Source organism: Dasypus novemcinctus, chromosome 14, assembly GCF_030445035.2.
Source record: "Dasypus novemcinctus isolate mDasNov1 chromosome 14, mDasNov1.1.hap2, whole genome shotgun sequence".
NCBI classification, from domain to species: Eukaryota; Metazoa; Chordata; class Mammalia; order Cingulata; family Dasypodidae; genus Dasypus; species Dasypus novemcinctus.
In genome coordinates this window covers 54,053,285-54,069,344 of record NC_080686.1, presented here as the reverse complement: position 1 = coordinate 54,069,344, position 16,060 = coordinate 54,053,285, and the positions used below count along the sequence as shown (strand labels likewise).

Genomic DNA, 16,060 nt, shown 5'->3' with positions numbered 1-16,060 from the left:
GAAAATAGGAATCCTAGGTACCACCCCAGAGCAGCTGATCAAAATCTTGGGGAAGGATAGACAGTGGGCACCAAGTTTTCAAAAAGCTCTCCAAGCTTACCAGATGACTTTAATGCCTGGTGAAGACGAAGAATCACAACTCTAAAAGAACACATGATCTTCAGTAGCTTTTTTAACTCATCAAAAACCCCAAAAGAGTATGCCTTCTTCTCTTCAGAGCCTACAAGGCTCTCATAAAATGAATTGGTCCTTCATTTAAAAAAAAAAAAAAAGAGGAGAAAAAGAAACAAAAGAACACTGATTTTTGTAAGGTGGCTACAGAATGGATACCTCAAAGTACCTCAAAGTCTCCTTTTGCCATGTATTTTGCCTGAGGGTTTTTAAAAGTTAATGACATACTTTTGATTTAAGTCTCTTAATACACTTTATTTTGCAAAACCAAAACCATAGCTATCCCTGCATAAATTATCATTCTTCCTAAAGTTATATGGCTTTTGGAAAGAGAAAGTAAACAAGGCAATATCAAAATCAGATAGAACGAGTCAATAGCAGATCAGCACTTGTTGTTTGAAAAGAAAAATAAGTGTCATCTACCTCCAAAGATTAACAGGTAACCCTTAATTTATTTTGAAAACCTGGCGACTAGTTGTATAACTCCATCACATCTCCCTAAAAGTATTTGTGTTCTTTGTGGACGCAGTATGGGGCTTCTCAATCTTTCTAACATCTCTCTTTAATTACACAGCAGGCCATCGTGTATTTCACTTTCATACACCGGCTCCCCAACTAGTAGAGGCATTGTGCTGAGCACAGTATGAGGCCTCTCCATTTCTGCAAAATAGCTTTCTCATAGAAATTTCATCTGTAGACTAATGGTTTCACTACAGATTGTCTTCCCCAAGTGGAAATGCCACATTTTTGCTATTAGACTTTTTCCTCTTCCCTTTACCTAAGTCACAGTCCTTTCCTCTGAAGGGAAATCGATGAAAAAAAATTATTGTAGTAGTGTCCTTTCTTTCTAAGAAAAGCTTTGAGATATGCTGATCCCTTATGTGTTGGGAATTCCAGATGATTTATCCTATTTTCACACACAAAATATCAGATTTTGTTTCTTTTTAAAACATTTCCATTTTAAAAATAGAAAGACTCCTAGGATTTTCCTAATTCACACATGGTTTTTTATTTGGACTTATTCATATTTGGAATCACAACAATGAGCCAACAATTTTTATTTTGAAATTATAGAAAGAAACCTTTTTTTTCTTTTCTTTTCTTTTTTTTAGCAATTAGGTTGGCTTGAATACAAAGTAGAAAAACTTATTTTCAAATGTATATTCAAATCACCAGTGCACAAGGCCTCAGTTTTTTGGCAAGCAAGGTATTGCCAATCAGAATAATGTGCACAAATATGTCTGAATTTTTCATTCATTAGTCATCAAAGCCTACAAAACATTGTGCCACAATTGTCTATAGACAATATAAACATAAATAGAATATTGCTTCTGTCCTCACTAATCTTGAAATTTAAATGGGTGAAAGGGAAGGAAAAACTGAATAAAATAATGCCATGAGAATGTGAAGAACGTCTTAGGAAACAAAATACTAGGCAGGGTCGGAGAAGAGAGAGTAAGTGCATTTCATTGGAGTAGGGGGATCAGAAGTCTCTGTCAGTTTTCCTTCATTTAAACCATCAGCTCCAGTAAGGGGCGGGGGTGGGGTGGTGGAGAGGTGGGGCGGGGCATGAAAGAAGCTGAAACCCGGAAGCGAAGGGAGAGAGCAGTAGCAGCAGAAACCTCCTGGCAGGGGAGACATGGATCGCGGCAGCCTGTCTTCCGTGGGAAGAAGCCATCCCCTTGATGACTAATGACTGATGCCTTGATTTGGACATTTTCTCCACCTCGAATTTATCTAAACAAGATGAATGACCAGGACCTAGGGGGCATTAGCCCCCTCCAACAAATGGTGTTCTCAGGCGCTGGGGCTGAAGTCATCTCCCTCTTCAGGACAGCCCTGGACGTGGTGAAGGTGCGCTTGCAGTCCCAGCGCCCCATCACCTCCCGCCACACTCTGGAGCTTCTCCTAGGCCAAATTGCCCTCCTCCTTCCGATCTTCAGGAAAATGCCTCCTATATGGCAATGGTGGCCTGGAGCCCATTGCCCAGACGGTGCCTGCTGTACTGCCTGGTCTCAGGATCCCAGCCCGTTCACTACACCATGGATGCTTTTGTGAAGACTGTGAGGCCCGAGGGCGCCCGGACCCTGTGGAGCGGCCTCCAGCCACCCTGTGATGACTGTGCGGGCACCGCCATCGTCTTCACCGCGTAGGACCAACGCAGGACCTTGCTGCGCGGCCGAGCACTGACCCCTGATCTCTACCACCCACGGCGGCTGGCACACTGCCCGCCAGGGCACGGTGACTGTGACCAGCCGCTGGGAGTTGTGTGGACAAAGCTGCGGCTCAGCGTGGGCTGAGCGCCCGGGCCGGGCTGCGCTGGCTGAGGGCGGCGGCGCCCCCTGTGGCTGGGCCCCATTGCCCGGCGCCACGCGCCCTTTCCCTCTGTACTGGTTCAGCCACGAGCTGGTGAAGCGCTGGCTGGCGGGCTGCGGCCAAAGGATCAGACATTCGTGGGCATCAGCTTTTGGGCTGGCACCATCTCAGGGACCGTGGCAACCACCCTGACTCTGCCCTTGGACGTGGTGAAGACGCAACGCCAGGTGGCACTGGGAGCGGTGGAGGCCCTGCGCGTGAGGCCGCTCCTGCGGACTTCACCTGGCTGCTGCTGCGGAGGATCCGGGCTGAGTCAGGCACCAGGGGCCTCTTCTCGAGCTTTCTCCCGAGCATCAGTGGGGCGGCCCTCCTGTGCCAGCAGATCAGCACTTGTGAGTACAGCAAAAGCTTCTTCCAGAGGCTCAACCGGGAGCCGCCCTGGGGCCTGGAATGGGCCAGGGGTTAAGGACCGCATCTATTCTGGGGATGGGATGAGGCAGGCAGGAGGAGACTGAGCCTAGAGCCTTTTCCTCAGCACTGAGGGGAGGGTTCTTTTTCCCTTCCGCTGGACCATGAGCCCAGGGGTAGGGGGCTACCAGCCCTTTGGGCCCTCTGTGTTCTTCAGACAGCTTTCTTCCTGTGGCTCCCCATTCCCCACCCACAAGGATTATCATTTCTCACCCATGAGTTCAAGCCAAATCTGCTAATCCCCACCTCCTTTGTTGACCTCTGTGTTTGCTGTAGCTGGGCCTGCCCCTAGGCCCCCCAAATCCTGGGCCTGTTTCTGTCACCCCCTCCCCACAGAACCCTAATTTCATAAGTCTAAATAAGTCTAAAGATGATGAACTCCAAAAAAAAAAAAAAGAAAAAAAAATCATCAATTCCACTATCAGCCATGAATACGATGGCCAGAACATCTTTAAGAGACAGAAGTATTCCTTATCCCAAAACCCGTACTTGCTTTTTATTTCTTTTTTTAAATTACAACAGTTGTAGGTTTACAGAAAAATCAGGAACAAAGTACAGAGTTCTCATATATCATTCTCCACACACACACAGTTTTCCTTATTAACATTTTGCACTAATGTGGTACCTTTGTTAAAATTGATAAAATAATATTTTAATTATACTATTAACTGTAGTCCATAGTTTACATTAGTTTTTACCCTTTATTGTGCAGTTCTATCGGTTTTTAAAAAATTTTTATTCCGGTACCATATATACAATTTAAAACTTCCCATTTTAACCACAATTCAATGGTATTAATTACGTTCACAATGTTGTGCTGGCATCACCACCATCCATTACCAAACTTCCCAAACTGAAACTTTGTACCAATTAAATTTTTACCAAACATTACCTGAAACAGAGACTGTACCAATTAAGTACTAACTCCCCATTCTTTACCCCCATCCCAGCCTCAGGTAATCTCTTTTAGCTTCTGACTCAAAAAATCTGCATATTCTACTTATTTCATCTAAGTGTGGACAAACAATATTTGACCTTCTGTGTCTGAGTTTTTTCACGCAACATGATGTCTTCAAGGTCCATCTAGGGAAACGGACTTGGCCCAGTGGTTAGGGCGTCCGCCTACCACATGGGAGGTCCGCGGTTCAAACCTCGGGCCCCCTTGACCCGTGTGGAGCTGGCCCATGCGCAGTGCTGATGCGCGCAAGGAGTGCCCTGCCACGCAGGGGTGTCCCCCGCGTAGGGGAGCCCCACGCGCAAGGAGTGCGCCCCGTAAGGAGAGCCGCCGCCCAGCGGGAAAGAAAATGCAGCCTGCCCAGGAATGGCGCCGCCCACACTTCCCTTGCCGCTGACGACAACAGAAGCGGGCAAAGAAACAAGACGCAGCAAATAGACACAAGAGAACAGACAACCAGGGGAGGGAGCGGAATTAAATAAATAAATAAATTAAATAAATAAATAAATCTTAAAAAAAAAAAAAGGTCCATCTATGTGGTTCCATGTATCAGAACTTCATTCTTTTTTATGGCAGGATAATATTCCATTGTCTGTATATATGACATATTTTTTATCCAGTCATCTGTTGCTAAAAGATGGAAGCTTCCCAAGTGTTCATCAATAAATCCATGCCTCTTTTCCAATGAAAGAAAATTACCTTTCCATTTCCCCTACAAAATAATTGGATGCAATAAGCTTGTCCTGAGGGTAAAACATGGATGACTCAATGTGGCCTGCCTCTACTGGAACAGATGCACTGCGTTCAAGGCGACGTCCCTGAAATGTCAGCTCATTTACCTTCTGCAAGTTATCCTCATGGTCAGGGAAAGGAAAGGCTGGATTATTTAATCAAAATTGAAATGTAACCTTATTAAAAAGCAAATTTATCTTCAGAACGTCAGAATGTTTTTTTCTTTTTTAAGATTTATTTATTTATTTATTTATTTCTCTCCCCTTCTCCCCCCACCCCGGTTGTCTGTACTCTGTGTCTATTTGCTGTGTTTTTTTCTTTGTCCGCTTCTGTTGTTGTCAGCGGCATGGGAATCTGTGTTTCTTTTTGCTGCATCATCTTGTTGTGTCATTTCTCCGTGTGTGTGGCGCCATTCCTGGGCAGGCTGCACTTTCTTTCGCGCTGGGTGGCTCTCCTTACAGGGCGCACTCCTTGTGCGTGGGGCTCCCCTACGCGGGGGACACCCCTGAGTGTCAGGACAATCCTTGCGCGCATCAGCACTGCTCGTGGGCCAGCTTCATACTGGTCAAGGAGGCCCGGGGTTTGAACCGCGGACCTCCCATGTGGTAGACAGACGCCCTAACCACTGGGCCAAGTCCGCCACCCAGAATGTTTTTTCTGAAAACACTCTTATTTAGCCCCCTAATTTCTACCAACTATCCTCTGAAACCCTGGGACATCTCCTATTCAAATATCCTTTTGCATCCCCCCTCCCCCAAATCATGTAAAGATGAATGACTGCTATTGCAAAAATTTATATTAGTAGTAATGAAGAGAAATAATTAATATTAATAAGAATAAACCATTATCTTTGCATACAGTTTATAGTTTGCAATACCCTTTTCCTAATTTGCTCCTTGCAACAGCTCCAGAGAGTAGTCCTGCAGGTATTATTGCCCATGTTCTAAAGGTGGTGAAAATAAGGGTAAATGAAGTTATGTCGCTTATCAAGCCTTACAGTGAGCAAATGCCATACCATTACTCAAATGCCAATTCTTTTGACTCTAAATTCATTACTCACCATACAGGTGATGGTGTAAGTTCAGGCACCCATTTTGTTACAAAAGAAATATTGGGAAGTTTTTCTAGTTCTTGAGACATCAAAACATAAAGTCATTTATTTTGCCCACATATTTGACCAGTCCTACTTATGTTACCAAAGAATAAAAGCTCTGATAATTTCCCCTTTCTATATTAACTTAAATTTACTATTTTCCATTCAGAGAGCATTAAGCTGGGGGAGGGGGTTACAAAAAGCCAAATGATATCTGCTGATACTATAGCTGTCACTCAATAGCATTTTCAACATTCTTCTCCAGCAGTAAAAAATAGTGTCTAAGCTTAGCCAAACTAGGACCAATGATGGCATGGAGTGACAGAGCCCTCATTGCACTGGAGACAGTTTAGCTAGTTCTTGCATTGGACTCCTAAATACGCATATGGAGTATTCAGTCTATGAAAGTGTGATCTTCAGGGAGAGCCGGCCAAAGCGCTAAAGTGCATGGATTTTAGATGTCAGTGTGAACATGTGGTGCCGTGTGAAGAAAATGTGATAGTGCCTATCAGAATGAGCCTACATCATATTCTTTTTTGACACATAAAGCAAAGCTTCAGTTCTGTGCCTACTGATGATGGGATTTTTTTCATGATTGTTTCATGATAGCTTTTTTTTAAATTTTAAAAGTAAAGTCTTCCTGTCAGGAAGGACTTACAGAAGTCACCAAGTGCTTACTAATACAGTCTGTACCTCCAGCTTTCAGAACTCATTCATTCACATCTTCAATCAAAAGACCTTAGCCTGTTGAATGCTCTGACCAATATTATAATTTGGTAGAGAACCTTTTCTTTCCACTGCCCAGTCAAGAATACCGGGCCTGAGAATTATATATTTGAGCTGCAATAGCACATTCTTGAATTGTAATTCTTTGACTAGATGAAATAAAAGGATCATTGTGTGCATGTGTGTGTTTCCACCAATATTTATCTGTTCATACACACTGAGCTAAGCAAATAAAGGCGGTACCTATGTTGTTTCTTGTTTGTATACTCTTCTAAACCTCTAATTTGCACCAATATAATTCTTCAATATATAATTCGTGGGTCATTTTAAAATCCATGTATCAATGTTCCCTAGAAATCAGAGCCTGAAACAAAGTCTTAAGTGGAAGTATTTTCTTGGGAAATGTGCTCTAGGGAATAGAAATGAGTGATGGGAGAGTGAAACAGGAAAGGAAGGAGATCCAACACAAAGATGCCTCCCAAAGTTGGCTGTTACAATGGTGCAACCATGGTTTAATCCCTTAAGACTTCTTGAGCAACCTCACACAGCACATTTTAGGACCATAATTACAGAGAAAGGAGGAATCATCTACCCGTGAGCTCCTGTCTCCCATCAATCAAAGGTCTGCCCTTCAGAGCACTTCCAGGTTGCACTTGGATGTATGTTCACAGGGTTGCTGCAACCCAGCAACTATGTCAGCAGATGTCTTTATGGGGGAGGGGTCTGAGACTAAGTGCTGCCAGGACATACCTGCACAAATCTTGCTGGAGCCAGAGAAGAACTGGTTTCCCACCGTGGTTACAAAAAAGAGAGAATCTGTGTTAATATATCACAGGTGTTTGATACACAGGGGCTTTATGATTTATGAAGAAGCTGAGTTCCCTAAGTTTATTTGTGAGTCTGTTACATGAATGTTTTATTCATCCCATTAACTATCTAAATATCTTTATCTCTTTCTGTATATAGACATATATAAAATAAATGCCCAAGGTAACATAGATGCCCATTTAATCTGTATATAATGTAATGAAAAATTATCTTGGATGGTATTATCATACCTGTACGGTACATTGTTTCAGGTTAATATGCTATTTGGATTCTAGTAGCATCTGGGAAAGGGCTGCCAGAAATCCCAACCAGATCAGGTTGAGCTTTGAAATTCATTATCACTAGAGTTTTAGTAAATGATATCAAATCAGTGTGAATGGTGGGAAAAGAAAAACTAAACAAAGCATGAGAGTGAAGGATTAGGGAAAGTACATGCAAAGTTTAAAATTTCCTAAATTACTTCTTACAAACTGGCTGTATCATATCTTCCTTTCCTCTCATATCATTCCATCATATGTATTGCCCTTGTTATTTCTACTCTGGTCTATACTCTTTGGCAAGAGATCTGCAGGGCACGTTAAAAAAGGCATTGTATTTCTGTTAGAGTATTTTAGATGAACAATTAATTCTTTATTTTCCATTCTTTACTTATGAAATCATTATTTGAATGGGAGGAGAACAAAAAAATATCATTCTGTATTTGTTTAGGAGAATCAGGGCTTTGAAAAGTTCGAAATATTCCCGGGAATCTACAGGCCATGTGCATGCCTAGAGCTGTCCTCAGGTTCAGATAAGACCTGTAAAAGCCCTAAGGTCTAACCCCTGACTGACCTTCAGGCTTTGCACAAGGATGTAAAGGTTAAGGCAGAGTATTTAACTTCATAGACTTAGCACAGAGAGAGAACGCATCTCCAAAGACTGGGACTTTTTTGTTTCTAGGTGCTTAAGGAAATCTGTGTCCAATCACTAGCTGATCTCTAAGTTAATGGAACAGAGTGTAATGTCTGTATTCTTTTCAGTGACACACATGAAAAGAATACAGACATTACAAAATTAATTCAGAAAACTCACTACACAAACAAACAACAAGAACAACAAGCAGCAACAACAATCCCAGTGGAGGTAGGAGAATTTGGTTTCCAGGGTTGCCACATTATAATTTTCAAAACATCTAGTTTTCAACAAGAAATTACAAAGCATACAAAGAAACAAGAAAATATGGTCCACATCCAGGGAAAAATCAATTAATAGAATTGTCCCTGAGGAAGCCCAGGCATTGAATTTACTACACAGAAACTTTAAATTATCTTTTAAAAATATGTCCAAAGATTTAAGGGAAAGCATGCCCAAAGAATGAAAGCAATGCATGAGAACAATGCCCCACCAAATATAGAATGTGAATGAAAAGATATAAATTATATAAACATCACCAAATAGAAATTCTGAAGTTGGAAAATATAATAACTGAAATAAAAAATTCATTAGAGTGGCTCAATAGCAAATTTGAGTAGGCAGAAGAAAATATCAGTAAACCAGAAGATATGTCTGTTGGCTTTATCTAGTCTAATTGACAGAAAGAATAAAGAATGAAGAAGAATAAACAGAGCCTAAGAGATCTGTGGGAAACCTTGAACATAGTAGTATATGCATTATGGGAGCCCCAAAAAGAGAGGAGAGAGAGAATGAGGCAGAAAGAATATTTGAATAAATAATGGCCCAAATCTTCCTAAATTTGATGAAAAGCATCAATAAGCACGTCCAAAAGGCCAATGAGGCCCAAGCAGTATAAACTCAAAAATACTTAAACCAAGAGAATTATAATCAAACCATCAAAAGACAAAGACAGAGGATCTTGAAAGCAATAAGAGTAAAGGAACTAATCACACACAAGTGAGCCTCAACAATAAGTTAAAAGCTGATATCAAAAAAAAAGCTGATATCTCATTTCACTGCCTTTTGGCCAAAGGCAGTGAAATGAGTATAAAAAGTGCTGAAAGAAAGAAAAAAAACGCAACTTATCAACCAAGAATTCTGTATCTGGCAAAACTATCCTTCAAAAATGAAGGAGAAATTAAGACCCTCCCCGATAAATAAAAGCTGAAAGAGTTTGTTGCTACTTGACATGCCCAACCAAAAAATGCTAAAAGGAATCCTTCAGGTTGAAATGAAAGAACACTAGACAGTTAATTGAATCCACAAGATGATATAAAAAACTCTAATAATGTAAATACATAGGTAAATATAAAATAGTAGTAGTAATATGTTCTTATTTGTAACTCCTCTTTTTTCCTATCTTATTCAAAAGACAATTTCCTGAAACAATAATTATAACTGTATGCACACAATTTATAAAGGTGTAATTTGTGACAATAACATCATAAAGGGGGAGGAATGGAGCTATATATGAGCTATTTTTTGCATACTATTGAACCAGTTGTCATTAATCTGAACTAGATTGTTATAAATTAAGATTTTAATTATAATCCCTAGGGCAAAGATTAAGACAATAACTCATACATAGTAAAACAGTGATAAGGGAATTAAAATGATACATTAGAAAATATCTATTTAATACAAACGAAGGTAGTAATGGAGGAATTGAAGAACGAAAAATAAAACATGGCATACAGAAAACAGCACAATGTCATAAGTAAGACATTCCTTGTAAGTAATTATATTAATATAAATGGATTAAATTCTCCAATTAAAAGCAAAAATTGGAAAATGGGTATAAAAACATGATACAACTATGTGCTATCTACAAGAGACTCACTTTATTTTTTAAATTTTTAAAATTTTTTGTCTATATTTGTTTAATGTTACATTAAAAAAATATGAGGTCCCCATGTACCCTCCACCCTCCTCATCCTACTCCTCCCCCCATAACAACAACCTTCTCCATCATCATGAGATATTCATTGCACTTAGTGAATACATCTCTGAGCACTGCTGCACCTGATGGTCAATGGTCCACACCATAACCCACACTCTCCCACAGTCCACCCAGTGGGCCATGGGAGGACATACAATGTCTGGTAACTGTCCCTGCAGCACCACCCAGGACAACTCCAACACCCGAAAATGCCCCCACATCACATCTCTTCCTCCCACTCCCTACCACAGCAGCCACCATGGCCACTTTCTCCACACCAATGCCACATTTTTACAAGAGACTCACTTTTAGATTCAAAGACACAAATAGGTTGAAAATGAAAGGATGGAAAGAGATACCCAATGTGAATAGAAACCAAAAGAGAGTTGGGTGGCTATACTATGTCAGACAAAATAGGCTTTCAGACAAAACTTATTGTATGAGACAAAGACATTATATAATGATAACAGGGTCAATCCACCAAGGAGACAGAGCAGTTATAAACAAATATGGACCTAACAAACAAGTCTCAAAATACATGAAGCAAATGCTAGCAGACTTGAAGGAAGAAAAGACAATTCAATAATAATAATTGGTGCCCAATACACCAGTTTCAATAATGGATAGAATACTAGACAACATAGGGAAATAGAGAATTTGAATAATACCATAAACTAACTAGACCTAACATACATTTATAGAAGACTCCATTCAACACCGTCAGATTACACATTCTTCTGACAGGTACGTGGAACATTTGTGCAGTATAGATGGTATGTTAGACCACAAACAGGTCTCAAAAAGTTTAAAAGATTGAAATACAAAGCATCTTCTCTAATGATAATGGAATGAAACTAGCAATCAGTAAAGAATGAAAAATGGAAAATTCACAAAAATGTGGAAATTAAACAACATATCCCTAAACAACCAATGAGTCAAGAAAGAAATCAAAAGGGGAATCAGAAAATACTTTGAGATGAACAAAATGAGAACTCGGCATTCCAAAATTATGGGATGCAGTGAAAGGAGTGCTCAGAGAGAAATTATAGCTGCAAATGCCTATATTGAAAAGCAAGAAAGATCTCAAATCAATAACTTAAACTTCCACCCTGAGAAACTGGAAAAAGGAGACAAACTAAAGATAAAGCAAACAGAAGAAAGGAAATAATAAAGACTACGGCAGGAAAAATTAAAGAATAGAAAAAACAACAAACCCAAAATAGTTTTTTAAAAAGATTAACAAAATTGATAAACAATTAGGTAGGCTGACCAAGAAAAAAAGTGAGAAGAAACAAATTACTAAAATCAGAAATGAAAATGGGACATTACTACTGACCTTACTGAAATAATAAGATTTCTAAGAGAATACTATGAACTATTCTATGTCGACAAGTTAGATAACCTGTATGAAATAATAGACACACTCTTAGAAACAATCTACCAAACTGACCCATGAAGAAATAGAATATATGAATAGACCTATAACAAGTAAAGAGATTGAATAGAGAAAACAAAACAAAACAAAAACTGCCAACAAAGGAAAGCCCAGGACAAGATAGCTTCACTGGTTTTAACAATTATATATTTACCAAATGTTTAAAGAAAAATTGACATCAATACTTCTCACTGTCTTCCAAAAAACAGCAGAGGAGGGTAACTTCCTCGTTCTGTGTCTGATTACCCTGAAACCAAAATTAGAAAGCAACAATACAAGCGAACTACAGACTAATATCTCTCATGAATCTAAGTGCAGAATTATTCAATAAAATGCCAACAAACATAATCCAGCAGCACATGAAAAGAATTACATACCATGACTAAGTAAGATTTATCCCAGGAATACAAGAGTAGTTCAATATATGAAATTCAATGAATGTAATAAACCGTATTGATAGAATGAAGAGGGAAAAAACCCATATGATCATTTCAATAGATGCAAAATAAACTTTTGACAAAATCCAACACCCTTTCTTTTTTTTTTTTTAAAGATTTATTTATTTTATTTATTTAATTCCCCTCCCCTCCCCCGGTTGTCTGTTTTCTGTGTCTTTTTGCTGCGTCTTGTTTCTTTGTCCACTTCTGTTGTTGTTAGCGGCATGGGAAGTGTGGGCGGTGCCATTCCTCGGCAGGCTGCTCCCTCTTTAGCGCTGGGCGGCTCTCTCCTTACGGGTGCACTCCTTGCGCGTGGGGCTCCCCTATGGGGGACACCCCTGTGTGGCACGGCACTCCTTGCGCGCATCAGCACTGCGCATGGGCCAGCTCCACACCAAAGAGGCCCGGGGCTTGAACCACGGACCTCCCATGTGGTAGACGGACGCCCTAACCACTGAGCCAAAGTCCGTTTCCCGCAACACCCTTTCTTGAATAAAAGCACTCAACAAACTAGAAATGGAAGGGAACTTCCTCAGCCTGATAAAGGGCATCTGAAAAACTCACAGCTAATATTATAATTAATGATGAAACACTGAAAGTTCCACCCTAAGGCCAAGATTAAGAAAAAGACAAGAATGTCTACTCTTGCCACTTGTATTCAACACTGTTCTAGAAGTTCCAGCCTGACAAGTAAGAATAAGAAAAAGGCATTTGAATTTGAAGAGAACAAGTAAATTTGCATCTAATTGCATTCCACGAAAACTCTTAGAGCCAATAAATGAATTCAGCAACTTGCAGAATACAAGATCAACATGCTAAAATCAGTTGTGTTTCTATACACTTGCACCAAATAACCTGAAAAATGAAACTAAGAAAACAATTTCATTTACATAAACATTGAAAAGAATGAAAGACTCAGGAATAAATTTAAACAAGAGAGTATAAGACTTATACAATGAAAACTGCAAAACATTGTGAAAGAAATTAAAGAAGACTTACATAAATGGAAAGACATCCCCTATTCATGGATTGGAAGTCACAATATTGTTATGATGACAATACTCCACAAATGGATCTAGAAATTCAATGCAATCCCTATCAAAACTCAAAACAGTTAGTTTTACAAAGATGGACAAGTTGATCCCAAAATTCATATGGAATTTTAATGGACCCTAAATAGCCTATATAATCTTGAAAAAGAAAAACAGAGCTGAAAGAATCATACTCCCTGATATCAAAACTTACTACAGGGGGGTGGGGGTATATGGCGACTTCTTATGTTTTTTAATGTAACATTAAATAATAATAATAATAATAAAAACCTTACTACAATGCTAAACTAAGCAGAGCAGTGTGGTACTGGTATTCGAAGACATATACACCAATGGAAGAGAATTGAAAGTCCAGAAATAAACCCATATATCTATGGTCATTTGATTTTCAATAAGGGTATTAAACTCTTAAGTGCAAGAAAGAATAGCTTCTTCAACAAATGGTGCAGGGAAAACAAGATATCCACATGAAAAACAATGAATTTGTACTACTTCACATCACATACAAAAATTCACTCAAAATGGATGAAAGATCTAAGTGTAGGAACTAAAACTATAAAAATCTTAGAAGGAAACATTGTTGCAAATCTTTGTAACCTTGAGTTAGTTAATATGACTTCAAAGTATAAGCAACAAAAGAAAATATAGATAGATTGGTTTCATCAAAATTAAAAACCTTTGTGCATCAAAGTATACCATCAAGAAAGAATGGAAGACTGGTACCCAGAATATACAAACTCTCACAACTCGACAACAAAGAGAGGAACAACCTATTTAAAAAATGGGCAAAAGATTTGAATAGGCAGTTTCTAAAGAAGATAAACAAATGACCAAGAAACACATGAAAAGATGTTTAACATTATTAGTCATCAGGGAAATGCAAATCAGAACTGCAATGAGAGCATTTCACATCCACTAGGATGGCTATAATTTAAAAATCAGAAAATAACAAGTGTTGGTGAGGATGTTGAGAAATTGCAACCTTTGTATTTTGCTAGTGGGAATATAAAATGGTGAATCCACTTTGGAAAACAGTTTGCAGTTCCTCAAAAGTTAAACGTAAGAGTTACCATATGAACCAGCGATTTCACTCCTAAGTATGTATTCAAGAGAAATGATAACATATGTTCCTACAAAAACTTGCACAAAGCAAAAATACATGTAATAGCCACAAAATGGAAAGAAGTCAAATGTCCATCAACAGATAAATAAATATATGATATGTCCATACAATGCAATAGTAATCAACTATGAAAAGTTGATACTTGCTGCAACATGGATGTACCTTAAAAACATACTAAGTGGAAGTAACTAGTTATAAAGGACCACTTATTCCTTTTATATGAAATGTCCAGAATAGGTAAATCCAAAGAGACAGAAAATAGATTATTGGTTAGCAGATGCTGAGGGAAGTGGGGTATAAGGAGTGACTGCTAATGAATGTTGAAGTTTCTTTTGGGAGTGATGAAAACATATTTGAACTAGATAGTAGTGATGGTTGCACGACAGTGTGAATATACTAAAAACCACTGTATTGAACACTTTAAAGTGGTTAAAAAGAAATTTTTAAAAGTTTATTGAAGAAAGTGTCAAATATTTATTTTTAGAAATACTCAAAATTACCAGAAATAAAATATGATATTAAATTATGATATTTATAATAAGCATATGTATTTAAAATACCAGGACTAAAAAAATGATATAAATATAATACTTCTTAATTTTGCAACACCCAGGATTTTTTCCTATGAAAAGTAAGGAATTGGATTTGTAAGGTTATTTGAAAATTCCTCTTAGGCAGCTGCCTAAGGAGAAAGAAAAAGTGGGCTTTGCTGTTAAGTATGAGAATTGGGCTATTTCTTTGAATTAAGCAAATGTAAACATTTTTATCTCAAATCATTGGATTTCTGAGAATAATGGACTTTAACTATAGCTTCCAGTTATATTCATTTAAATTCAAATTTGTGACTAAAATCAAAACTCTTTCAAGCAAATTAAATAGAAACACAAATTTATGTCTACGTCTATAGCACTGGAGGTAGAGCTCCTCAATATAATTGAATCCTTCATCATTTGGAGCCATTCTAAGAGTATACTAATTGTACTCACTGGAAACTTTCAGGCAATAAATCATGAGCTAGCACTCCCTTGTATGATTACAACTCTGCTTCAGCACAAATGGGCTTTCTCTCTAATGCTTTCAGTTGTTGTAGCTTATCAAATTCCTTCTGAACTAAATCGTAATGGAATGCATGGTGCATCCTTCAAGATGTGTTTGTTTCTCAGTATTTAGGAGAGACTGGGTGAAAGAATGTCAATTAAAGAAACACTGAAATTGACGGAGTCTAGTATAAACTGTCCATTATTATTCATTCATTCCTTCATTCATTTGTTCATTTGCTTTACAAGCATTTATTCAGTTATTGCTCACTTTTTAGCTAGTCACTGTTCTCGATAAGAATGTAAGTTTAACATTTTCTGCTTTCAGGGAGACCATAGTGTCTTGGGGGAGACTGAGACAAAAACAGAAATAATGATAATTATTCTAACAATAATGTAACATGGTAAGTACATTGACAAATATGCCATAGTGAGAACACAAACAGAGAGCACATCACTTAACCTGATGATGCAGGATGGCTTCCTAGAGGAGAAAAGACTGTTTCTGTGCATGAGTCCAGTGACTGGAGAAAAGGGAAAAGGAAAAAATTCTAGACACAGGATATAGCACTAGTGAAGACATGCAGGCAAGAAACAACATAGAGTGCAGTAAACTGCAAGGTGTTTTACTTAGAGCAAATGGTTAGATCTCGGAAGTTCCATATGCCATGTTAAGAGTTTGAATCTTACCATGTTAGTAATGGAAAGCTATTAAAGGCTTTTAAGCAGCAGCAATGTGTACATTGGTTTGCATTTTATATAGAGTGCTTTTGAAGAACTTTCAGAGGATATACTAGAAAATTTTAGAATGAATA

At 38.5% G+C, this 16,060-nt stretch overlaps 1 pseudogene; it reads left to right on the top strand.

Annotated features, from left to right (window-relative positions):
• The first annotated feature begins 1,917 nt into the window (after window positions 1-1,917).
• LOC101444246 (mitochondrial glutathione transporter SLC25A39 pseudogene) lies at window positions 1,918-3,002 on the top strand (annotated as a pseudogene).
• Window positions 3,003-16,060: the final 13,058 nt, after the last annotated feature.